A 27,942-nucleotide genomic window follows, 5' to 3' on the forward strand; every position below is an offset into this window, starting at 1 on the left:
TTCTCCATAATAGGAGTATGAAGCATGACTAATCGACGACTTTCCTCACATTGAACAAGAGCATAAGACTGTTCTAGTGTAGGAAAGGGAGAACAACTTAATACTTGTACTCTAATCTGATCGTACTCCACATTCAACCAAAAAGTCATATACCCGAATCTTATCAATATACTTCCCATAAGTAGTCACATCATCTGGGTTAGTGGGATGATAATCCCCATAATAATCCAACCCCTGCCAAAGAGCTCGCAACGCGGCATAATATTGGGCCACAGTCAGTTCCTTTTAGGTAGTCTCATGAAGCTTCTTTCGTAGCTCATAAACCTGTGCATCATTCCCCAACTGTCCATATGTTTCAGTAGTAGCCTTCCAGATTTGGGCAGCAGTATCAAGTAATAAACATCCACGGGCAATATTTGGAATCATGAAATTCAAGAGAAATGACATAATAAGAGAGTCATTCGAGATCCATTTATCCTGTGAAACGCCTGTGGTAGTAGGTTTGATAGTGGTGCCCGTAATGTGTCCAACAAGTCCTCTTCTAGCAATAGTCAGGTAAGTAGATCGGGACCAAATCAAATAATTTGTCCCATCACATCTTACTGAAAGAGGATGAAGAGTGTGGTAATGTTCGGAGCCAGTGGGAGCAGGAGTATCATCAATATTTGTCATATTGACAAAATTATCTGCAGTTCTTCAGTCTTCACCCTTTCGAAGTAACATAAATGTCGCAGAATGCAATAGCCAAACAACTCAAATAGATCTACCTTTTTATTTATTTATTATTATTATACTAAAACAAATAAACTCTGAAAAATATGAACCCCTGAAACATAAAAAATAAAATATATATATATATATATATATATAACAAAATAGGATTTCGAACCGAAGAATTGGGGAACAAAATATGGTTCAGAAATGTGGTCTGGTTTGGTCTAGGTGGGCTTAATGGGTTTTTAGAAGGGCCAGCTTAAATCGATTTCAAAAGGGAGATGGGATTTAGAAGGGGTTACCGTTTACCTGGGTTCGATGGTAGAGGCGAATGGCGGAGGCGATGGCAGAGGTGATGTCGATGATGATGGTGGAGGTTATGGCGCTGCAGAGATCGATCGAAACTCAGAAGAAGAAGATAGAAGAAGATGTAAGAGGCTGTAAAGCTATCGTTACGAAACCAGAACTGTGATGGAGTTTGCGATGGAGATGGAGTCTAGGTTCAGAAATTCAGAGAAGAAGAATTTCGGTGACGGAGCAGTTGCAGAATTTCAGAGCAAAAGAAAACCAGAGAAGAAGAATATCGTTTCGACACTCTTTCTGCGACAGCGACAACGAGAGAGAGGCGAGGAGGTAGGTTCGACACTCCCTTTTTTTTTTCTCACTTCCCTAATCATATTTAGGCTCTGATGCCATGTTGTGAAACTCAATGTTTGGCTGAATGGCTTATTGATCAATGATCTCAAGCCCTCTATTTATAATTAAGTGGAAAGTACACTATTACAAGGAATACAAACTCTAATTTAACTCCTAATAGAATCCAACACAAACAATTATGTCTACTGTCCATAGAATTTCAAAAATTGCATAGTGGTGGCAATTGGTAGGGTGAGGTTAGAGGGGAAGAAATAAAAGAAAGAAGAAAAATGGCAAATTGTTATTTTAATAACAAACCTAACGCTGTTAGTGATCAGGGGGATGGAAGTAATTCTTAAAATTCTAGGGGTGGTAGACATAATTAATTGCAACATCAGGGGGTTTAGATGTAACTTGCTCTTTATAGAATGACTATGTTACCCAACTCTATTAACAATATAGCGTTAAAGACAAACAAGGTTCACTCGGGTCAATCTTCCGCATGGGGAGTGCTATATGGGCTTGCATTTGGCCAAAGATCTCAGGATTGACCTAACCAGGCCAGACCAAACATGCTGTTATCCTGGCATGGGCCAACAGAAATTTGTTGGTTCTAGCTTAGGAAGACCAAAATATCTATTGCAATATGATGTATTTCAAATTTACACTGCTTCTGTAGAAGAAACCTTATACAAATTAAAATCAGAAAGCACCAAATAATTTCATTGGCAGATCCTTCCCGTTTAATCCAGTTTGGATGTGATTGCCTTCCTCTCTTTATATGATACGCATTTGACAACCAAGCATAAAAACAAACTCTCTGAAAATACAGTGAAAGCTTTTTCCAAATTCTTTGTGACAAAGCAATAGCAAAAAATATCATACAACAAACAGTTAACTAGCCACTAATCAGATTAAGATGGGGTTCACCAGAGCTTTTTCACTTTTATATCTCTTTTATATTCATGTAAAATAAGGACAACAATTAACACTAACATAACACATCAGTAACACATTAGTTATGCACAATATGATGTTTAAAAACATGAAAGTCCAAAATGAAGTAGGAAATCATATAAATCTTCTTTCCCTCTTCCCTCAGCAGGAATTTCAACATACCTTCCTTGAGTGTCCAGAGCCAGTTCTTGCTACAGTTGGTGGATTGCGCTACAACATCATCCAAATATTCTCTAGTTAGTAAACAGATTTCTACAGGCATCATGTTGAAGACTTGAAAGATTAAAAGCCAAACAGTGTATTGGAAAGGAGACAGTCAATTAGATCCTTCTTCACACATAATCACCACAAACTTGATGAAATGAGTTGGGAGGTGCTTTTATCCTCACCTAGCATGCTCAACTGTCATATGACAGGCTGAAAAGTTCTCTAAACAGAAGCATACAAATGAAACTACTTAGAAAAGCAGGATAATTCTATTTTATTTTCTTGATTAAAAGAAAAGGAATAATGAATATGGGAAAAGGAGGGTTTTTTTTTAACCAAAAACTTCAGGAGGGGGGGGGGGAAGCAGCAACTAAGCAGCCCAATGCAATGCAAAGAAGAGAGGTATCAAGAACTCGAGCAACAGTAACAAGCATGTTCCTTGGTGTACCATTTACTGGTCTATAGAAGCATGTGAAGTTTGGATGAAACATCAAAGTAGATGGTTTTATAAATCAAATCTAAAGAATGAGATTTGGAAGTTCATCTGTGGAGGTTGTGCTCCACCCAAATGTGAGAAATGGTGGCCCTGAAAACAAGCTTGCCTACAATATCAAAGACAGAGCCTCCCTAAAAGACCCTAGTCAAGCATAGCCACTCCTTAATGAAGGATGAGAGAACCAGGTGTAAGGGCATTTTTCCAAATATATGTGGAAAAGGGATAAGAGAAAATTGGGGGCTGGTGTCCTTAATCCTAAAAAGAATCATGCTTCAAAAAGATTTTTCATATTAATTTAAGGATGCTGGCAACATTGTGGTCATGGATCCTACAAAGTTTCTTTAGACTTATGAAGGCAGGTGATGGCCCAAGTAACGTTAAGGAGTACTTACGAGGAATCAGTCCCTCTCTAGAGGAAAGAGCATAAGGGAGACTTCATTTCGTTCATGGCAGAGATGGTGGACCCATGGAGTCAGACGACAATGAAGTGAGGAGGCAGAGTATGGGTATTAAGTCACAAGCTAAGTGAAGACAGATAAAGGTTGCAATGGAAGCTAGGAGACAGTCCTTACATTTTGAGAATGTGAGGCATGACAGACAAGAGGAGCAAGTGGTTCGGGTCAGGGGCATTCATGCCACCTAGACATAGTTTTCATGCAAGTGGGGGAAGTGAGAGGACTGAAAGGAGGAGGAAGACTGCACATTATGGTGCCACATTTGACCAAGACCCCTCCCTCTTTAGGAATCAAGACAACTATCAAAGAAGCATTCCATATATGTTTGTTGGAGGTAGAGACGGTAGTAGGGAGGAGGAAGCTAGGTTGGCAATTAGCAAACTCATGCTGTACAAAAACATTGCAACTAATGTAGCCAAAACACTATACTATTAGGGGATGATCAATGCAGTTGCTAGGGCAAGTGTAGGGATTTAAAGGCCCAACAGCTTGTAAATATTTACCAAAGGTGAAGCAGGAGGTGGAGGAATACATTGATTCATTGAAGGAAAGATGGACAACATATGTGTTACTGTGATAGCTGATGGATGGACTGGTCCTACTAGACAGTCCACCATTGATTTCATGTTGAGTAGCAATGGAAAGACATCTTTCCTCAAGTCAGTGGATGGCTCAAATAAAATCAAAGATGTTGACTACCTTTACAAACTTCTTAGGCAGGTGGTCCTCCTAGTAGGGCCAAACAATGTTGTCACAGAAGACGGTGCTATGTCGCCGGAATTTTTTTTTCTTTTCTGCGTTGTAACAATGTTATAAGTTGCTTCTTTTTTTTTTTTTTTTTTTTTTTTCTGGTTTGGTTTGCATTCTTGAGATATACTGCTTGGTGTATGCACTGTGTACATGAGATTCCTTTGAACTGCAATTCTTATGATATTATCTGCTTTTATTTATTTATCATTTGCATTTGATTTATGTGCTTGTACTTCTATGTGTTTACTATTTAGTTACATTTTTTATCGTATCTTAATTCTTGTTAATGATAGGATGATACTTGGAATTTATTTAGGACCTACTATGTGTGGTTTGTAGTATGTTGGATGACTTGAGGTAGGCTAAATGGCTAATATTAGTTTTTTTTTATTATATATAAGATAGGTTTATAATGAATTAGTGTATGAGATGTACACTAAAAAGTAAAAATTTCACTTAAAACGCCTCGACCGCCTCAAAAGTGCCTCGGAGGGCGCCTCGTCGACTCATCGCCCTAACTAGCTAAAACCGCCTCGCATCGCTTTGTCACCGTGGCAACTATGCTTTTGGACATCATGTGCAGCACATTTGATTGATCTTATGTTGAAGGACTTTGGAAAGATAAAGTATATCAATGTTGTGGTTGAGAGGGCTAGAAGGGTCAGTAATTTTATTTATAACCATGGTTTTATGTGCTGAAGATGATAAGGAACCAATGTAGGGGTGATCTAGTCAGACCTGGATTGATTAGATTCGCCACCAACTTTGTAGGTTTGAAAAGCTTCCAGAAGAAAGTGGTGGGTCTATGGTACATGTTTGCAAGTGAGGAGTGGTTTAATTGGCGTGGATCTAGCCATCTTTGATGCAGTATTAGTCAAACAAACCATTGTTGATGATTCCTTTTAGAGGTAGTTAAATAGGATAGTGGGCATTTAAGAGCTTATTGTGTTTGTTTTAAGGATGGTTGATTCAGAGAAGAAGCCCACAATGCCCCACATATATGCTGCCCTCCAGTAAATGAAAGAGTTCGTTAAAGTTGTTGCCCCTGGCTCCTTCAAATCTTACGAGAGGATTATTAATGATGGATGGGAGACGCACTTGATGTATCCTTTGCACTTGGTTGGTGAGTCACTTTTAAGTCTTTAAGTTTTTGTTGTATACTTTAATTTACATTGTTAATATATTATAACTTATAATTTATAAACAAGTAAACAACTAAATCACTAAACAAATTTTTTATTTCTACAATACAAGCTTACTACCTTAACCCAAAGTACCATTACAAGAATGATCTAATGCTTAATGTAAGGTTGATGAATGCGGAGCAAAACTTGGTGGAGAAGCTTATGCCAAATCCCGTCATATAGGGGACAATAAATGGAGAGGTGAGAACTTACTCAATTGTTTCTTCAACTTCTTACATTAGTGCATATACAATAGAAAAGTACAATAATTGAACAATTGGGGTACAGATTAAAGAGTTCAAGGATGCCTCTGGGAGTTTTAGAAAGCCTTCTGCGGTTGCAACTAGGCAAAAAAATGATCCTTGTAAATAGTTCATTACTATAACTCTATAAGTGATGACTAATAAGTCCATAAGACTATAACTTGTATAAGTATTAAGATTTACTTGCCTAATGCATTCTTATATTTGGTTATGCAACTGACTGTTGGGTGTTATATGAAACTAGTTTACCAAATCTCAGGGACATAGCAATTAAAGAACTCTCACAAACTTGCTCACCTTCTAGTTGCGAGAGGACTTCTCGCTCATCCATAGTAAGCTACACAACAGATTAGGGAGTAAGAGGCTCGAGGACATAGTGTATGTGCATCACAACATGAGGTTGAGAGTAGGGCATATACAAGATGATATGGATGACAAAAAAATGGGAACCGATTGAGTTGGCTGATATATTCCATGAGCTCCCCACAAAGAATGAGGAAGATGATGTTATATATCAAGGGGTTAGGGATCGAGGTGGTCTAGTGCTGAATGGGCTAGGAGGGTAGCTGGATCATACTATTGCTGCTGCCATGGGCCCAGATGTTGTGGCTGGTCACATGTCTTTTGATGAGGGTCAGGCTGCTATAGTTGCATCAGTAAGACCAAGTGTACCATTTGTGGAGCCACTTGGTCGACTTGAAACAGCTGAGGTGATGTCTAGTAGTAGGAGTTCAGATGATGCTGATGATACTATCCCTCCAAGCCAGCTATCGAGTCATGGAGGCAGCCGGGCTAGTGGTGTTGCTTGTAGAAGTATCAACAAAGGGAGTCACCTCCACCAGGTCCAAGTCATTCGACACATGTGAGCCGTGGTTTCCCTGTCGCCCGGACTTATACTAGGAGTAGGAAGAGCAGATCAAACCAGGGACAAACGAATGATGATGCAAGCATGCAGGATCTTGAATTGAACATGGGGAGCATAAGCCTAGATCATGGTCACAAGAGGTTCGAACAGCAGAGTTTGGCCAATTGGCAATCATCGGAGTACCTATTTGGGGATCATAGCATCGAGTCAAATTACAATGGGTATTCTTATTATAGAAATAATGCTATTCCTTAAGACCCTGCACCTGGAGAGTACACATGAGTGAAGGTGGACTATTGACTAACTGGTTTAGAAACCCCTACCCATATATTCAACAGCAACACGAATAACAAGAGCAGCAATGGCTCTTTCACCCACCCACGATTAACGGTTACCCTAGAGTGGTATTCCTCCAATACTCTGACATTGAGACATATCGGTCCCACATAAACCGATATGGGACATACTATAGTGATGAGTTGACCTGGGAGTCATATGTGGCCATTGTTCAGAATCAGTTGATGTAGAATGTTGAGTGATACCAACCTACAAACCACTTATCAGGTTTCAATATTCCAACTTTAGACTTTTACATGTGTAGTTGTGTACTTGTGTTGTATACAAATAATGTAGTACTCTGAGTCCTTACCATTGATTTCATTTGAATATGTGACGTGGCTTTTATATTTTTATTTATAGGCATGGAGGACAATGATGTTGTGTGGCAACACTTGGCTGGCTGGTATTGTGATACACCCATGTGTCATGTTGTCCATACTCCTGTGAGGGAATATATGATACCCCACCTCATAGAGATAGAGGTCCAACGTGTAGTTGTTGGTGTACGTCGATCGTGGACCTCATGGTCGTGGTGCTGCTGGAGTTGGTGATGCTGGAGAGCCTGGAGTTGGTGGTGGAGCAGCTGCAGCTACAGATGTTGATTGAATTTTTATGATTTGATCCCAGTGGCAATATTTGATATTCCCATTCCATGATTGTCTTGTACTCTTGCAGTATTGTGACTTATGGATTATGATTTATGACTTACTAAAACTTCTTGTGGTGGTAAAATTTTGAAAACATTTAAGTTCTTTGATAGTTTAATGTATAATGCATTTGATACTTGATAGTTGATAACTTGATATCTCTAAATAAAGTTGTCTAACCTTGCATTTCGCAGCAATTTGTTTTACACATAGGGTTGACTTAGAAGACATACTTAGGGTTATTTTCTCACAATCCAAGGCCACCAATGTGTTCAAAAGGCCTTAAATAGGCTAAATACCAAATTTCAGCCCAACCGGAGCCCTAAAACCCACCGAGATGGGCCACCGAGATTACGCCCAAAAAATGGCAATCTCACCATCTCGGTCAAGGTCTCGGTATTTTGAGGTGGCGAGATCTCACTCTCCCACCATGAGTATTCCATCCTCTAGGCTCCATTTAGGATTATTGGCAGCCTACATTAATCCCGTTCTCCTATCACCTTTTTCTTTTTTCTCTTTTTATCCCATTTTCTCGAATTTTTGAAGTTCTCAACACACCCAAAATTCAAGGTCAGAAATACACCAATGACCAATCTAAATGTTAGATCTGTCCCACACTTTAGGCACATCATTCACCCAAACCTAGTGACCTTGGATACCAGTTTGATCCCATTCTGACCATTAGATTTTATGATATAGATATTTTCTTGAGTTTTCATACTCCTTAAAACCCCTAAAGCAAGAACCCTTATATCTTCCGATTTAGCCATCCAAACCGAACCAAACTTGAGGGATCACATCTTCATATTATTACCTATATTCCTTCCAAGTTTCACCGCATTCCAATATCTTTTCATCCCATATCTCAAGTATCTGTCCCCATCCCACCATATATCTCTCACAATCCTAAATCTCTCCAAAACTAACAGCCCACTCCATCCTAATTTCCTAATGAGAAAATTCAAAAACCACCTATCCAGATCCAGTTGAGGCCATACCCTTTAACCTATTCCATACCCCATAACCAAATTTTTAAGAAACCTTTTCTTAGTCCCATATGAGTTGGCTCTCTTAAAGATCATGGAAGTGGCCCTCATTCAATAGGGGCCGCATCACTGGGGAACGAGTGTATTTCTGTTTTGTAGGGGTCTCGTCAAATCCAAATATGATAGTTAAGGAAGTGACCACAATTGGAGTGGAAGGACCAGGATGGGGTAATGAAAGCGGCAATGCAAGAAGCATTCTCTAGGAGGAAACTGGTCTCTAGAAAGGCACAAGAGGAAGAGTGGGGAGATTTTTATGAGAGACTGGATTTCAACATGCTTGGCCAAGGAGCTAATACCCTGATGTTTCAAATAAAGCCTGAAGACTTGGAGAACTAAAGGGGAAGGATGACCAAACGCCTAATGGGAGGCTTCTTATGCCTCTTCCTGCCTTCCTGGCATAGGCAAGCATTGAGTTACTGGGGGGCCAGTATCAAGGATGATTTTTTCCCCTTTTGGGGTTGCACAACATCCAATGCAGCTAGAGAATGTGACACACGGAGAAAAAACTATCAAACAGCTTCAATGAAGTAATCAAAGAGAAGCATTTTTTCCGGCATGTATAGAATCAAGCCCCGACTGCTAGTTCGAGTGGGCTCGAGGTATATAGACCAGGGGTAAGAAAGAAAGAAGCAATTGATGAGTTCACTATAGAAGGGACCAGATCAGGGTTGGTGGTATTGGGATGGGCTGGGTTGGCTGTGGGGTGCGAGTTGGGGGCAGAGAGAATTGTGAGTCTGGAAGCCACGGACATGACTGGGGGTAAATAATGAGGAGTATTTAAGAGCAAAAGGACACTCAGAAAAGGGACAGGTAGAGGTCTAAGGCAGGTTAGCAGGAGAAGGGCAGAATGTGGAGGCAAAATATACAGCAGACTGTTTCTTCAAGCTGGCGTGGCTGCATGCTTAGGAGCTGGAGACACTGTTTAGCAATGTTGACTTCGGAAGTCATGAAAAAAAGCGACGCACACATTTCTTGCATAGAAGACTCTTTTTTTGCTGAAGGTCACACTATGAAACTAAAAGTACAAAATAAATGCACCATATACAATCTCATGTATTGCCGGATGATCATGGAACATATAAATGTGAGCCTTTGACATTCATATAAAAAAGATGAAAAATGTTAAAGTAATATGCAAAACCATTTAACTGAAACACAACAAAACACACAATAAGTCAATAAGTTGTGTTAATACACTCTGGATGTAGTGACATACTTCATCAAACTTCAGAAAGTTTTGAGTATCTAGCTCCCCATTGATCTCTGGTTTAAAAGCTGCCTCCATTTCATAGAGTCTGTCCCATTTTACATCTTTGAACCAAGGATGAGCCTGGATAAGTCAGAATGAAAATGTGTGAGAAACAACAGCTGAACAGAAAGGAAGAATACAGTAAGATCCAGACCATACTTTTATTTGGTCAGCCCCTCCAGTACCCAGCCTATGTTCAACATCACATAGCAATCGACAGATAAGGTCCTTAGCCTCAGGGGTCAACCTTGCGTCTTCCGGAAATTTTAATTGATTTCTCCAATGCACAATCTGACAATCATTGAAAACAGAAAGTCAACCAAACACAAATACCTATTATAGCCTTTATATCATCCCACAAGAAGTTTCTGAACTAAGAAATGACCAAGGAATACTTTAAAATTTTGTTACCAAACAATAAAACATTGAACACAAATAAAAAAGTTCTAAATCACTAATAAATATAAGTAATTTATTCTACTCAAGTTTTCAGTACTTCAATTAGTTAAAGCTACCAAGCTTACTCCAGGACCAATTTTCACTGTTAGTATATTTATACCTTCCTTTGTAGCTCAGAAATGATTCAAGATGGGACAGGTGGGATGGCTACTACAGGCCTTGTCAAACAAAAATCGTCTTGGCAATAACTGACGTTATAAAAAACACATATCCAACATGGTCATCAAAACAGTTTTGAGTTATACATGGACAATGGTCAACCAGTTATATTAGAAAATGGAAATGTACTTACCAGAATGGAGAACCTAAAAAGCAATCAAACTTCCATAGAGAGCAATTAACTTCAAACCTTAGATGGTTCCTCTCCTCTACATACATCTAACAAACTGTATCATATCCACAATAGATGTCCTGGTGGAAGAAAAGCTCTCCATGGCCAGGCTCCTGAGACATTGCGAGAACTAAGGAGGATAAGCATTTGGATATTGCATCTGACTGTCCAAGTCTCAGGAACAGATGCTACTTGCCAGGTATGGCAAAATTGCAGTAGATAGAGATTGCTAACAGATTTGCTGTTAACAGAAGCTCTGTCCTTTGCACCCAAAGACCCCTAGATAATTTACTTGACTCAAGTAACTTTTGAAATTGAGAAGCTTCAGTAGCCATTCTAATATGCTGCTAGTGCAAGATCCTGGGGATATTTGTGATCCAGAACCACCGCTTAATCAAAGTAAAACAATGAATTGGCCGAGGTGGAGGAGAACAAGATTTGGCAGGCCACAGAGCATGTTTTTTACAATGTTTGATGCTAACTTCTGGAGACTGATTTTTTGTTTGAGAACTTATACATGTATATCAGCAAACAATTTTTTGGACAACGGATATTTCCCCCCGGGGGGGGGGTTGAGGTGAAGAACAAATACATGGGATCACCATTTTTATTAAAAACTTACATCCTCACTCAGTCTCTTTCCAACATAACCTGAATTTTGAGCCTAACACAAAGTCAGCCTCAGTAATGTTACGGCAGATAGTTTAGCATTTGATAGGTAACATCATCAGATAAATGGTGCCTACGCAGCGCCTGGTTGATGCCTTGGGTCTTGACAACCATCCTTGTTCACTCCAACAAAAGATAGGTACATTGTATCTTCTTGGACTTTTGCCTTCAAGGGGTGCACATTGGCTGGTCTTTATTACTTAGTCTTCTTCTTTTATCGCGCCAGCAGCTCTCTTCTTGTTCAATAGATTTTAAAAACACCGAAAAATTAAAAATTACATAAACAATTATGAGGCCAGTTTTTAACTCAACTAATCCTCATCAAAACCAGTCTGGCTGAGGTACACCATTCTGACATATTAGATGTAAAAGGTAAATCTTCAGGATCCACACTTAAACATTTTGCTATTGGTTTATAAGTGGCCAACTTGCAGCACACCTGATGCACCAACCTCCCCTCTTTAACCCAGGCTTAGACTGGCAATCCAGAAGCATGGCAATACTAGACTTCTAAGAACAGATAAAATAACTTAGAACAAATAAAAGAACTCCATCATCAAAGTACAATAGTATGATATGGAAATTGCATCAGATCAACTGAATTTCCCTGGTGAACACAGACCACAGCGAGATAAGATAAACAGTTGATTCACCTTTTTGCATGTGGTCATTGGATCATCAGCATAAAATGGGGGATAACCAACAAGCATCTCGTACATTATTGCACCAAGTGACCACCTGCAACCATCCGTGGAATACATGTTAAAAGAAACAAATGACAATTGACAAGTAATTCAAAGGGCAAAAGGGAAAAAAATAAAGAACTAAAAAGGGAGCATAATCCAGAGAAAGCTCCACTTTGCAGGGTCTTGGTGAGGGATAGACTGGAGTCACAATGCTAACCTCTTAATATTTTTTACATAAAGAGTTCACAATATCAAAATACAATTTCTAACTCCCATCTCTCTCCCCCCTCACATTCTATGCTAACAAGTATATAATGAAAGTTTTATGTTAATATGTTTATTTTTTATTTTTGTTGAATATATTAAAAAATTATAGACAAAAAAGTGAAAACCAAACCAGACAAAACAATCAAGAAGTTAAAAGGTTTGAACCAAGATACTGTTACACAGTATCATTATGTATATTTTACGAATAAAATACTAAAAAGAAGACATCAGCAATACCATCTTTGAACAGTATTCAAAGACCATGATAGTAGCTTTGTATTGCCATCTTCAGGCACCATTGGCAGTGCTTATTGGGCATCATAGTACAAGATCACACAGATTTTTCTATTACTTTTTTATTATGGTTCTGCAAGTTGCCAAGTCGAATCCCAATATAATATAAAAAACATCTAATCCTTTAGCTGAAATCTGGTGTATCACTAAAATTCTGGTTGTGTTTTTATTTTCAACAAAGTGTCGACTGAAATGGAACATTACATAATTTATATAAACCCTGTTTCAACAAGCAGAGATGACTTGTTGCTCGTAAAATTGAACATGAACCCAATACATTTGACTCTATGTAATGTATGATTTAGACTTTTTTACTTGCAACTCCCTTAGGTGGAGGTGAAACTGAAGATGCCTCCCTAAAGTGCCAAAAATTACTTGTGACTCACCTAAATATTACTAGTTACCCACACATAACAGAATCTAGTTAAGTCCCACAATGAAATGACCAAAATACCTCCAAAATATCAATTTACTAAACTACCCTAGTGTATCAATCCCATACCCAACACTTACATCGCTCACATCTTCTTCCTACACCTTGCCAGAAACCACTACGCTCACCCCCTGCCAGCTACCACCGTCTCCACCTTCCCCAGCCAGAAATCACCCACCACTGTCCCTTTTCGCCCTAAACCCTCAAAACCAACTTGACTCTGATTTTTGGTTCCATCATTCTTCCTCTTATATATAGTTCACCAGCTCATAGCTTTATTGTATATTTTGATGTAGAGAAAAAGAAGAGGACCCTAAATTTGTTGGGGGCAGAAGCTGAGATATCTTTGTCTTGCAGACACCTCACAGTGGAAGAATTGATTTTTTGGTTCTGCATATCTCGATAGCAAGAACTTTCCTCCACATGAGACTGTTCTTTTCATGGAAATAGGTCCAGTTCTGAGAACTTGATGAGTGAAAGAACCATCCATCACCTCAAATAGTTTTGGACTTCCACCTTGGCTCTTGGAAACTAGTTCTGAATTGGATTCATCCAATGAGATTACCTGGGTGCGAATTCCCTTCCAACTTTGATGAAGAAAAATTGGAAGGAGAAAAAGAAAACATGGATGCAGCAAATGAACCCATAGAAAAAGACCTTTTTACAGGTTGCACGATTCCTTCCTCCAAATGATCATCACCCAAATCAATGCTGACCATCTGAATTCCAGAATTTGCCTCTTTTTCAATCTCAGCATCCTTTCTTCCACCATCAACCCATGATTCAACTTGATCATTTGTTCCAGTACCAACCTCACCTTCGCCACTCTGATTACTTCCTGAAGCACCATCACCCAAAGAAATCGCAACTGGGTTTCATCCACTATACCTGAACTGCTCGAGTTTAGTTCAGTAGCAGTCGATAAATGCTCAAAACTATGAGTTAGACACGACAAAGAGGGCAATTAGTATGAGATCTGAGCCACATATCGAAACAGTGAAGGTGGAAAGCAAGGCAGAAACACGATTTTGGTGGAATGGCTTATTGATCAGTATGATCTCAAGCCCTCTATTTATAATAAAGTGGAAAGAACACTATTACATAAATTACCCTTACTTGGGTAACAAGAAATAGAAACTAACACGAACAAAAACTCTAATAGAGTTGAACTCCTAGTAAAACTCAACCAACACTCCCCCTCAAGGTGAGGCATAGATATTAGTCATGCCCAACTTGCTTACAATAGGAAAGAAATCTCCTTATTTCAAACCCTTGGCGAACACATTTGTCACTTGGTCTCCAGATCTCACAAAAGGCATGCAGATAAGCCCTTGTTCCAGCTTTCCTTTGACAAAAAACCTGTCAATTTCAATGTGCTTAGTTTGATCATTTTGCACAAGATTATTAGCAATATTAATAGCAGCCTTTGTTGTCACAATATAGCATTATAGGGTTTGGAACTTGGACTCTAATATCTTGTAGCAAGCCTTTCAACCATAGTAGCTCACAAACTCCATGAACCATAACTTTATATTCAGCTTCGGTACTAGATAAAGCAACTACATTCTGTTTCTTACTTCTCATAGTTAGTAACTAGATTACCTCCAACAAAGATACAATAACTTGAAATTGACTTCCTGTCTGAAGATCCAGCCCAGTCTGCATCAGTGTATGCTCCTACTCTTAGATTATCTGTGGGTGACAAAAGTATTCATTTTTCAGAGGTTCCCTTTAAATACTGAAGTATTCTGATAACAACCTTCATATGAGCTAAATAAGGATCATACATGAATTGGCTCACTATCCCCACGGCATAAGCGATGTCTGGCCTGGTGTGGGACAAGTAAATAAGCTTCCTTACCAGCCTTTTGTATCTTCCTTTGTCCACTGGTTCTCCCTCTTTTTCTTTAAGTTTAACTCCAGCTTCAATAGGGGTATCAACTGCTTTACACCCCAACATTCCCACTTCTGATAATAAATATAGGACATACTTTCTCTGGAATAGGAATATACCCTTCTTTGATCAAGCCACCTCAATCCCTAAGAAGTACTGTAACTTCCCTAGATCTTTAATCTCAAACTCTCTACCAAGAAAGTCCTTCAACCTTTGAATTTCTTCACCATCATTCCCTATGATGACAATGTCTTCCATATAAACAATGCGAAGTGTGATGTTAGCACTTGACTTCTTGACAAATAATGTATGATCAGCATTGCTTTGCTTGTACCCAATAGAAGTCATTGCCTTCAGGAGGTGTCCAAACCAGCATCTAAGAGACTATTTTAACCCATAAATTGATCTCTTCAACTAACAAACTTTCCCTGCAGTGTTGTCATCAGAGAAACCATGTGGAATTTCCATATAGACTTCTTCCTCTAACTCCCCATGTAAAAATGCATTCTTTACGTCTAGTTGGTGCAAGTTTTAGTCTTTGTTCACAGCTACAGACAACAGAACTCTGATAGTGTTCAGTTTCGCAACAGGGGAAAAAGTCTCCTGATAATCAATCATATAAGACCCCTTTGCAACTAGTCTAGCCTTCAACTTGTTTACTGATCCATCCATATTTTGTTTAACCACAAACATCCATTTACAGCCCACTAGTTTTTTTCCTAAAGGAAGTGTAACCAGCTCCCAAGTATCAATTTTCCTCATTGCCTGCATTTCCTCTACCATAGCTGCCTTCTATCTTTTATTAGCATAGGCTTCCTGCCAACTTTTAGGAATAGATATAAATTATAGAGATGATATAAAGGCACAGTAAGAGTCATACAAAGAATCATAAGAGACATATTTAACTATGGGATGCTAAGTACAAGATTTGACTCCTTTTCTAATAGCAATAGGAAGATCAGAAAAAGATACCTCACGGGAACAATAGAATCTAATTCTAAAGCATTAGACTAAAGTGGTAACGTGTCACCTTTCTCCACCTGCTTTAGCCGGTTGTAATTCTTCCTCTGATAAGTCTGCACCTCCTTATTCTGGTCAATCTTATTTTAAAAGACCTCAATAGTGTGCCTTATAGGAGTGGTCTCCCCTTGACCAAGTTCTTCATATGGTTCAGAAAATGGAGGGGAGAATTAGAGTCCTTTGGTATACTGGCTGAAGTCTTCCCCTGGTCAAGAAACACTTCTTGAACTCCTAAGTTGTGTTGTGGTGGTGTGATAGAAAGGTCTAGGGTTGGAAAGAGCACTTCTCCTCTAGGACTCTCCCCCTGAAGAGGTGTATAGTAAGGGCAAGACTCATTAAAAATGACATCCATGGAAACAATGGTTTTCTTGGCAGGAGGATGATAACATTTGTAACCTTTATGAGTAGCAGAATACCCTAGAAAAATGTAGCGTAGGCCATGGGGAGCCAGCTTATTTTGATGGGCAGTGATTCTGGCATAACAAACACATCCAAAAACCTTTAAGGGAATAATAAATGAAGAAGTTCCTTAGAGAAGCTCACTAGGACATTTAAAACCAAGTATCCTACTGGACATCCTGAAGGGCGGGCCTGGCGCAATGGTGGAGTCTCTCCATTGTGCGCTGGAGGTCGCGGGTTCGAATCAGCCTCTTTGCAAAAAGCAGGGGTAAGGCTGCCTAGAAAGTCCCTTCCCCAGACCCCACAGTGTGGGAGCTTCGGCACTGGGTACGCCCTTTTTTTATCCTACTGGACATCCTATTCATAAGGTAAAAGGCAAGGATGATAGCATCACTCCAGTATTGGTCAGGGACATTCATAGAAATCATAAGTGAACGGGCTAAAAGATGCCGATTCTTCCTTTCAACAACCCCATTTTAGGCAACTGTATCAACACAACTGGTCTGGTGTATTATGCCAGAGTCAGAGAGATATCTCTGAAATTCACCATCAATATACTCGGTGCCATTGTCACTGCGAAGGATCTTCACAGTGCCATTGAACTGAGTCTTAATCATATTATGAAAATCACGAAAACATTGAAAAACGTCATTTTTTTTTGTTTTAAAAGATAAATCCATATAGAACGAGAGTGATAATCAATAAAAGTAACAAAGTACCTATGGCCAATAATAGACACACGTCGACAAGGGCCCCACACATCAATATGAATTAGTCCAAAAGGAATAACTTTTCTATTATGAGAGAATGTAAATAAGTAGAACGAGTCTGCTTCGTAAAAATGCAAGCTTCACAAAAAAATTCATCCTTGTTACAAAAATAAACTAAATCGGGAAATACTTTGTTAAGAGTTTCTAGAGGGGGGTGACCTATCCTACGGTGCCACTGCTGAAGGTCTGATATTACCAAATGGACCTGATTAAGAGATGCAATCATAGCAGAAGTAGATCCTTCAATTGGCTCCAACAGATAAAGTCCGTTGTCTAGTTTACCATGTTTAATCTTCTTCCCCGTTACGGATCCTGGAAGATATAGTAAGATGGGGAAAAAGTCACTTTACAATTCAAGTCATGTGTAAGACTACTGATAGAGAACAAGTTAGTAGAAAAAAGAGAGAACGTATACAACTTTAGACAAAAAAAGTGATGGAGAATGTTGAATGGTCCCTTTTCTAGCAATGGAAAAATAGGAGCCATCAGCAATTCGAACTTTATCTTCTCCAGAAATTGGAGCATAATGTAAGAAAAAAGAAGATGAACCTGTTATATGATCTGTGGCTCCTGTATCAATGATCCATGGAGCAAAAACTGAAGAAACATGGTAGCCTATAAAAGTTTTACCTAAAGTAGCAAGGTAGGAGTTGGTATGGGTAGTGGAGGAAGCAGTAGTAGAGGTTGTACCGGCAATAGAAGAATGCAGAATACATCGCAGAGCAGTTAGCTAACTCCTATGAAAAACCAATGTCTGCAGAGAGTGTTGTGGAAACTGTCTAAGAAAGAGCTTTCGGTTTTCCCCTTCTTTGTGCTATTTTTTTGCTCAAAATCAGTAGGCTTCTAACAATTGGCCTTGGTATGATATGATTTGTGACAATGCTCACATTTGACAATCTCCTTAGCCGAATAAGATTTAATGCTAACAGACTGTAAGGCTGATTTCTCCAACATAGGAGCATAAAACATGGTTAATCGATGGCTTTCTTCACACTGAACAAGGGCATACGACTGTTCTAGTGTAGGAAATGGAGAACGATTTAATACTTGTACTCTAATCTGATCGTACTCCACATTCAAACCTGCCAAGAAGTCATAGACCCGAATCTTATCAACATGCTTCCTATAAGTAGTCACACTCACATCATTTGGATTAGTGGGGTGATAATCCCCATAATGCCAAAAAGATCGCAAATCAGCATAATATTGGGACACAGTCAGTTCCTTTTGGGTAGCCTCATGAAACTTCTTTCGTAGCTCATAAACCTGTGCATCATTCCCCAACTGTCCATATGTTTCACTAGTAGCATTCCAGATTTGGGTTGCAGTATCAAGTAATAGGTATCCACGGGCAATATTTGGATTTATGGAATTCAAAAGGAATGACATAATAAAAGAGTCATTCGAGATCCATTTATCCTGTGAAACACCTGTGGTAGTAGGTTTGATAGTGGTGCCTGTAATGTGTCCAACAAGTCCTCTTTCGGCAATAGTCAGGTAAGCAGATCGAGACCAGATCAAATAATTTGTTCCATCAAATCTTATCGAAAGAGGATGAAGAGTGGGGTAATGTTCGGAGCCAATAGTTGCCATGTTGAAAAAATTGTCTGCAGTTCTTCAGTCTTCACCTTACAAAAATAATTGAAACGTCACAAAATGCAATAGCCAAACCATGATTCAAAAGGTGCATATAAGGAACACCATTTATTTTTCTTTCTTTCCAAAATATGCAAAATTACATAAAGGCCCCTAAAAATATGGATAATTGCAAATAAACCCTTGGAAATATGCAATATTACAGAAAGGCCCTGAAAATATGAATCATTATAGATAGGCCCTTGTGAAGATGAATAATTTCATATAGGTCCTTGTAAAACTGTGAATTCTTAAAAGAGACCCTTCATCTATACGAATTTACAAGTAGACCCCTGGTCTAATTTGGTCCATACTTATAGTTCAAGGGTTGAGTATGTTTTTAAGGACTTATCGTTTCAAAACTCAGAAGAAGATGTAAGAGGCTGTAACGAAATCAGAAGAAAAAAAAAATGCAGGAAGCCATCGTTACAAAATCAGTAGAAGCTTTCAGAAATCAGAAGGAGAAAACAGAAGAAGGCAGAATATTGTTTCAGAAATCAGACTTGCGATAGTTTGCGATGGAGATGGAGTCTGGTTTCAGAAATTCAGAATACCGTTTCAGAAATCAGAACTGCGATGGAGATGGAGTTTAGTTTCAGAAATTCAGAATATTGTTTCAGAAATCAGAACTGAGATGGAGATGGAGTCTGGTTTCAGAAATTCAGAGAAGAATTCTCGTTTCAGAAATTCAGAGAATTAGAAAACCAGAAGAAGGCGGAAGGTTTCTGCGATGGGTTCTAGGACTAGGCAGTGATGTTAGGTTGCAGCAGGAGGTTTCGGTTTTGGTGACAGAGCAGTTGCAGCAGCTCTTTTTCTCTTTTTCTTTCTCTTCCCTAATCGGACTTAGGCTCTGATGCCATGTTGAGAAACACGATTTTGGTGGAATGGCTTATTGATCAGTGTGATCTCAAGCCCTCTATTTATAATAAAGTGGAAAGAACACTATTACATAAATACCCTTACTTGGGTAACAAGAAAGAGAAACTTACATGAACAAAAACTCTAATAGAGTTGGAACTCCTAGTAGAACTCAACCAACAATATCCTCCTCTTGGAATTCACCTAGACAAATTAAGCAACTCAGTCCCTTCAACCACACCCATTCCTCTCTAATAATTGCAGACAGTGATGGAATTGACAATGTTCTCCGGCAGACGTACCGTCTAGATTAACCAAATGGGATGATCTATAGCAGGTACCTGATACTCATCAAAGAAACCCTCATAGTAATTATCGTGTTGGGGGTGGAAAAATTCTCGCTTGATTCCCACTAGAACGATACTTAACAATGAAGGCGGAAGCTAAGGTCCAATGGGTCTCTGGCAGTAACGGTAGAGGTGAAGGGTAAACCAAATGCTTATTGGAATCTTTGCTTGGAGCAGCAGGTTCTGATGATGCCGCTCATCGCAGATCTTCATCAACACCTTCATCTCTCTTCCAATGATTTTGTTGCAAGGTGTAGGAAGAAGATGGAGATTCTCCCTTCACCCACCTAAGGATTGGTAATGGGATGAGACACAAGGATAGTTTAGTAAATTGATATTTAAGAGGGTATATTGGTCATTTCATTATGGGACTTAATAGAATATAACTGACTATGTTATGTCACTTATGTGTGAGTAACTAGTAATATCCAGGTGAGTCACAAGAAATTTTTGGCAATTACGAGAGGCACCTTCAGTTTCACCCCCACTTAAGGGAGTCACAAATAAAAAACTCTACGATTTATTAAAGGGTAAATATCACTTACCTCCCCTCTTAGCTGGACAAATAGCACTTACACCCCCTCTTAGTTGAATAATATCACTTACCTCCCCTCTTACCTGGCAAATATATCAAACACCTCCCCTCTATTAACTTTCTCAGTTAAATTTAATTTTTATGGTTAAATATTTTTCTAAAAGCCAAAACTAACCTTGGCTAAAAATATTTTTTATTTTAAACCCTAAATTACCATAATCACTCTAGCAATTAAAATACTAAATTACCCTCAATTAAAATAATTGTTAAAAATCAAAACACCATAATAAAACCCAAATTATCTTTAATTATTAAAAACCCAACATACCCTTTTTTTAACAAAAATATTTTTCAAACAATTAAAACAAATGACTAATGAGTTATTTAATCAGTTAAATTTAGTATGTAATGTTCACGTTAATTTTTACCTAGCGCAGAATACTCTTTTTAAAAAATATTTATCAAACAATTAAAAAAACAAAAAATAGTAGTACGTGTTTAATTTTATTAACAAACCGCTTTTTTTTTTAATTGCATTTTTAATTTTACTTGATAGTAGTACGTGTTTTTTTAATTGTTTGATAAATTAAAAAAAAAAAAAAAAAAAAAAAAAGGTGTATGTTGGGCTTTTAATAATTAAAGATAATTTGGATTTTAACTATGGTGTTTTGGTTTTTAATAATTATTTTAATTGAGGGTAATTTAGTATTTTAACTATTAAGGTGATTACAGTAATTTAGGGTAAATAAAAATATTTTTAGCCAAGGGTAGTTTGGGGTTTTAGAAAAATATTTAACGGTAAAAGTTAAATTTAACCAAGAAAGTTAACAGAGGGGAGGTGTTTGATATATTTGCTCGGTAAGAGGGGAGGTAAGTGATATTATCCAACTAAGAGGGGGTGTAAGTGCTATTTGTCCAGCTAAGAGGGGGTGTAAGTGATATTTACCCTTTATTAAATGGCTTATAATGGTATGCATTTTCATTCCCATTGCTTGTTTAAATTGTTTTACTTAACAAATGTTCAAAATTTTGTCTCATCTCTGTGTCTCGACCAGGTTGAGACAATCGAGATCTCACCGACATCTAAACAAAACATCTACCATGTTTCAATTGAGTGTTTTGGTGGGATTTGAGCGGTTTTTTGGTCTATTTTTTGTGCAAAGCCTAATTTGAGGCCAATAAATACAATGACAAAGTTATTTTTACTAAAACCTAATACAAACTGGTCTTCTTGATTGACAAATGTCCAATTCTATGCAGATGAAACTAGATCATGTATATTCATACATCTAGACATGAACATTGAAACTCTCATTAAAATGCACACAAAAAACAAAAAAAAAAAAAAAACAAAACAAAAAAAAAACTTAGAAGTAGTCAAATCTCAATTAAATTTAAAAATTACAAATTACAATTATATTATAAACCCTCGAAATTTTTCAAAATTTCACCGAAACTTTCGAGATTTTGACAGAATTTACCGAAATTTTGGCAAGATAACAAAATTTCATCCGGATTTCATCGACATTCAATCAATTGACTGAATCTCGTTTCAGACCATGTTTCGACTAGCCAAAGTTGAGATGGCCGAGTTGAAACTATGTGAGTCTAATACTAAAGATAGTGTGGAATAGGCCATGTCAGTGTATAAATGCACAAGCTACCAACCAAAGGTCCGAAGTGAAACTGCCATTTTGGGTTTGATATTCAAAAATCTAAGTGGTCCACTATGTTTTAAGGCCTAAAATAGACTATCCTACAAGGCTACAAGACCTATTTTGATTTTACGGCCCCCAAAACCCAAGTCCAAAATTCCAAAAGAAAAAGAACCCAAGTTTAAGATGAAATCAGTTTTCTACTGAACATACTCTAACCTTGTTGGACATTAAATCCTTGATTTTTTGGATTGAAACTACTTTCTGCGAGTAGTCAACCTAGATTTAAAAACCCACATTCTATTAGGAGTTTGAGTGTCTATTATGCTTCTAGAAGTGTTTCATTCCTTAGAGGCCAAGATCTAGCACATATTTCCATTACAACTCTAGTTAGTTTTATGGAATGGAAGGTGCAAGGAAATGGAAGTGTCCTTGAAATGTTGTATGCAGGAATAAGACATTTAGTGAAGTTGGTCTCACATTCAAAGAAGGTGAGTATTGCTTGGACACAATTTCAGCTTGAGGTGAATTGGAGAGCAATGCCAAAAAAAAAAATTGTGAAGAAGTAATTTTTTTTATCAAGTATACATTGCAGCAAGGAAGAAAACAATTAATCTAGCATGCTAAGAATTTTACTACTGTTCACCCAAAGGGAAAAAGACTTAATTTGAGCTGCTAGCATAAAGTACCAGTCACACTCCATGCCATAGCCTTTCTTCAGTAGTACTTCAGGGGCAATATAGTCTGGCGTGCCCACAGTGGAAAATGCCTGGAAAGAAAAAATATTTAGTAATTCAGGGCCATTAGAAAGATAAAAATTACAAACTATGGACCAGAACAGAAAAAAAGGATCCCGACTCTGATGCCACTCTGAACAGTATTGGACCTGAACCTCAACACTAAGTCAAGATATCAATATGATGTTATCAGAAAATTCCTTTATACAATATAAATGGCAAGAATGTTTCTTTGGAACCATTGAGGGAACTTTGGAACTTTCATATATTTGTGTCCCCAAAGAAAATGGAAGAGGAAATGCAGACTTTAACTTCACAATTTCATACCAACGTCCTCCTGTTCATCTGCCAATGCTGAAGCTGTTCATGCTGGCTCTTCCACCTGCTCCCACAATCTGCACTCGAGAAGCCACCGTCAACATCCATTGATTCTCTCAGATTTTCATCAGTCATTGGCTCATTTTCATCTAGGGCAGATAATTTATTGCAGTCAAGAGGCTTGCAAAGACCAAAGTCAGAGAGCTTCATATGACCATATTTGTCCAAGAGTAGGTTGTCAGGTTTAATGTCTCTGCAAAACATGGATGTCCACATGAAACAGAATTACAGATCCGTCATTCCCTTGGTGATATTCAAAAGCACACAAGATGATCATATCGTGTCCATGTAATTAGCAAATATGACAGAAAAACCAACCTATGAACGTAGTGATGTTTATGAATAGACTCTATTGCCAGAACACTTTGAGAAATGTAAAATCTAGCCATACTTTCAGTTAAGGTATCTTCTCTAATCAACAGTGTCATCATGTCACCACCAGGCAGATATTCCATAACAAGATACAAGTACTCTTCATCTTGAAATGAATAATAGAGTTTCACAATGCAGTGACTGGCAACTTCTGCAAGTAGGTTCCTTTCAGCTCTAACATGTTCAACCTACAACCAATCAAAAGAAAATAACATACACAAAAGGAAGCATCTTAAGTAATAGTACTAAACTACTAATCAAGCTTCACATAGGCAACAAGGAAGCTGACAGTCACCATGGTAATCATCCAAAGTAATATGATAAACCAGTAAACAAGAAATGGAGTACCTTGCTTTGGGCGAACCACAATCAAGTCTTTAAATAGAAATGAATGGAGAAACATGATACATGAAAATAAGTTCCCTTCATTATTTGGTCTTGTGGGTTGAAAAAAGAAATGAATAGTCAATTTAAGCTCATAGCCAAAGCTTGCTGAGAACCCATGAGGGTAAGAAAACTAAGGTGTTGGACAGCTTTAAAATTGGTTTATAGGAGGCCAAAGTAATAGAAGTGGATGGGGGCACTGTATGGATTCTTATTTCAGACCTTTAGAATATTGTGATGGATGTAAGAAGATATGGAAATCACACTAATGTCCATCAAGTTGGTGTTCGAGAAAATGATGTCAATATGATCACTGCCTACAAATCTCAAGTAAGATTAGATGAAACTACAAGATACAATTTTGGAAAAACATGGATGGATTAGAGCAAGATTTTATTCAAGTAGATAAGATTACATAATCTAAATGGAAATGTTGAAAGAGACCATAGAATCAATGGAGTTGGAGAAACAAAAGAGGAGAGCCCTCAAGAATTCGCAGTAGCTTAAAATATATCCATTTAAAAAAAAAAAGAGACAAGATCATTTGATTACCTGTAAAGTACACACCATATCAGCTGAACAGATTTCATCTTAAAGGAAGGTCTGACAGATTGTTTTGTAAAGATTGTGATTATACCTTAGGAGAACTAACACTGAACATAGATTGGTGTTTGTGGATATTTTCCTTATTTCCCAGATCAGTAAAAGCTGATTAGCGTGGAGGTCCAAAGGAGTTTCCTTGATTACATTTACGGATACAATGGTCAACGATGAAGTCGGACCCTGAGGACGACACTTATTTAATGTTGAACAAGATGACTAGTTGACTACTACTATCAAAAATGCTCCTTAGGAGGTACTAGGGGAAAAGAAAGATAAACATCAATACTTAAAAGAGTCCTGGTGGTGGGATGAAAGGTTCAAGCAGCCATTAAGAATAAGGAAGCTAGTTTTAAGATGTGGCAAAGCACAATGGAGTTAGGGAATAGGTGTAAATATGCCAAAAATGAAGCCAAGAAAATTGTGGGGACTGCAAGGTCAAGCAAATCTGATAATTCTTATAACAATCTGAACACAAAGGAAGGGAAAAGGCCATCTGTAATATGGCTAAACCAATAGAAAGGATGAGTAGAAATGTTGAATACATTGGATATGTTCGAAGTGAAAGGTATAGTATTAGTAAGGTATGAAGACATACTGAAGCGATAAGACAAGTATTTCAGCACTCTCCCTAATGATGACTTTTCAAGTAATAATTCTCCAGCAGACTATATTATTCAACATGACACCACTTGCCATAGATATATACACATAATTATGGTGTCTGAAGTCAATAAAGTTACCAAAAGGATGACAACAAGCAATACGCCAGGCGTAAACAGAGTCCCAACCGAATTGTAAATGAGCTTACGAAATTTGTCATTTTGCTTGGCAAAGCAAGCTATATAAATAAGATGTCGAATGAATGGTTGATTCCTGATTTTAAAAAAATAAAGTGACAGTGAGAACTGCAATAACCATGGATGCATAAAGCCAATGAGTCAAATGATATAGTTACGGAAGAGAGTTATTGATGCCCACCTGACAAAGGAACCTACCACCATGTGAGACAATCTATTAGGCTTCGTGCATGGAAATGTATAAACAAGACAAATCTTCATATGGTCTTTATTGACCTAGAAAAAGCCTATTTGGTGTCCCTAGACAACTGGTTTGGCAAATTATAGTGAAGACTGAAGAGAAGGGGACCGCATAAATAAGTATACATAACTAATGGTATATATCATGGCATGGTGTCAAGAAGTGAGTTCCCAATTAAATTTAGGCTTCCCCAAGGATCAACCTTAAGCCCTTGTCTACATGTGGTAACCATGGATGGTTTTACTATAGACATACAAGATGAGATTACTTAGTGTATGCTTTTTGCAAATGATATTATGTTGGTGGATAAGGTAACAGTAGGGATTAATGCCAAGATGGAGCTATGGAATCTACCTTGAAATCAAAAGGTCTTAAGATGTGAAGGACAAACATAGAATACCATGTTCCAACTTTTGCTACACTACAACAACGGTTAATAAGACAGTCGATATTGATGAGCATTGTGATATAGGGGATGGATCGTCAACCGAGAATAGTTTCATTTGTAAATTAGTACAAGTACAATGACGCCCCTAGGACGGTTCTACACTACTTCTACCCTTGTAACATATTACAACACCGCAACTCAAGTTGGTGCATAGATTTCAAACATTCCGAACTTGCACACAGTAGAATGAAAGACTCCACCACTAAGACCTTAAGTTATAACATCAGCCTTAACAAAAGGAAAACTAATAACTCCCAGCTCTAACTTTTCCTTGATGACATTGACGGTAATCTCTGCATGGTTTGTCCAATTATGCTAAACAAGATTATGAGCTACACTGACCGATTTGCCATCACAATATAGCATCATAGGTAGTTGAATTGCCTGGAGAAGGCTCTGAAGAAAGTTGCGTAGCGAGCAGCAGCCCAATACCTTGAGGACTTATTCTCAAGTACTATAGCATAAAAGCTTCCCCCACAACCAGCGCTACCTGTTCCGAATTCTCCTCTTGGAAGACTAATCTTGATTCTAGCCTTGAGTTACCCAGTGCAACTTGCAAGCTACATGGAACCTGAACTAGGCATCCTATTTCTACCATTGTTTCACATTATTCTTCCCTTCTCCTCCTTTCCACGTCTTTGTTTCCTCTTGGTCCCCAATTTCTATTCCAAACACCTGGTAGGAAACAGTGCCTTTTTAAGACCAAAATTTCCAAAAATAGGATTTTCCTTTTCAAAGGACCATCTACTTTCAGCTCATCCAAAGTATTTGAAATTTCGCTAGACTATTTAAAATTCCATCAAGATTTTGAGATATGGTTTCTGCTAACGATTGATTGTATTCCACACTGAGACCCGCCAAGAAATCAAAGACATGGTTATCTTCACATTCTTGAAGGCAGCATCTGCAGAACAAATGGCCTGAAAGTTGTCTCAAAGATCCAACTCCATCACATTCCACGTAACTCAAAGTATTTATCCTATAAAGGCATTTCTTTCTGTTTGGTTTCATGTATTCTTCCTCAGTTCATAGACCTGATCGCCATTTCCAACTTGAGAATAAGTGTTCTTGGCAGCCTCCAAAATATTGGCAGTGGTATCCAACAAAATCCCTGAGCACTATTAGGCTATCGAATTGATTAGAGAATGACCACCAAAAAATTGTTCTTTAGTAGATGGGCTAGCAGTGCTAGACTTTCCAGGTTCACCTTCAAACGCCTGGAAAACCACAGGAGTTAATAGACAAAAAACAGGATTAAGACTAAATCAGGTAACTGCTCCCCTCCAACTTGATAGAGCTGGTAGGGAACAAAGGGATGTCACTATGATCCATTCCATCACTTAATAGCCTGAATAAAGTGCAGCAGCTCTTAATCTCACTCATCTTGCTTTTGCTGATGATCTCATGATTTTCTCTAAGGCCGATCTCAGCTCCATCTCCGCCATCACCTCTGCCCTTTCCTTCTTCGAGTCTATCTCTGGCCTAAAAGTCAATATAGATAAATCTACTATTTTCCTGTCTGGAGTATCTGCTGAGCCTCTTCGTTCTAATCTCCTGAATCTTTCGGGGTTCAAGTCTGGATCATTCCCTGTTACCTATCTTGGTCTCCCTCTCATCCCAGGTAGGCTCTCTTGCCATCATTGCTCCCTTATGTTGGATCACATCCGCAAAAGTCTCCAACTTTGGAAAAGCCGACTCCTTTCCTTCGCCGGTAGGGTTAAGCTAATCCGATCTGTGCTCCAATCTTCCTATCTTTATTGGTGTGGCATCTTCCCGATACCCAAAGCCATCTCGTCCGCGACGGAATCTCTCTTCTGTGCCTTTCTTTGGAAGGGTCAGGATTCTATGCGATTCCCTCGCCCCATAAGTTGGTCCAAAGTTTGTCGGCCTAAATCTGAAGGGGGCCTAGGAATTCGTTGGAT

General features: G+C 38.3%; 2 pseudogenes across 1 annotated transcript in view; both read right to left on the reverse strand.

Moving 5' to 3' along the window:
* Nucleotides 1–27,942, reverse strand: part of LOC149021564 (uncharacterized) — a 57,797-nt pseudogene that overhangs the window by 23,366 nt on the left and 6,489 nt on the right. Inside the window, exons 4-10 of the transcript XR_016172346.1 lie at nt 23,494–23,735; nt 23,125–23,368; nt 22,750–22,829; nt 11,921–12,005; nt 9,968–10,099; nt 9,776–9,889; nt 2,470–2,517 (exon numbers count right to left, since the gene is read on the reverse strand). The product of XR_016172346.1 is annotated as an uncharacterized LOC149021564 (transcript). The remainder of the gene's footprint in view (nt 1–2,469; nt 2,518–9,775; nt 9,890–9,967; nt 10,100–11,920; nt 12,006–22,749; nt 22,830–23,124; nt 23,369–23,493; nt 23,736–27,942) is intronic.
* LOC149021565 (uncharacterized) lies at nt 13,310–17,999 on the reverse strand (annotated as a pseudogene).

Source organism: Hakea prostrata, chromosome 3 (assembly GCF_041222555.1).
Source record: "Hakea prostrata isolate BN-2017 chromosome 3, UWA_Hpros_2, whole genome shotgun sequence".
NCBI classification, from domain to species: domain Eukaryota; kingdom Viridiplantae; phylum Streptophyta; class Magnoliopsida; order Proteales; family Proteaceae; genus Hakea; species Hakea prostrata.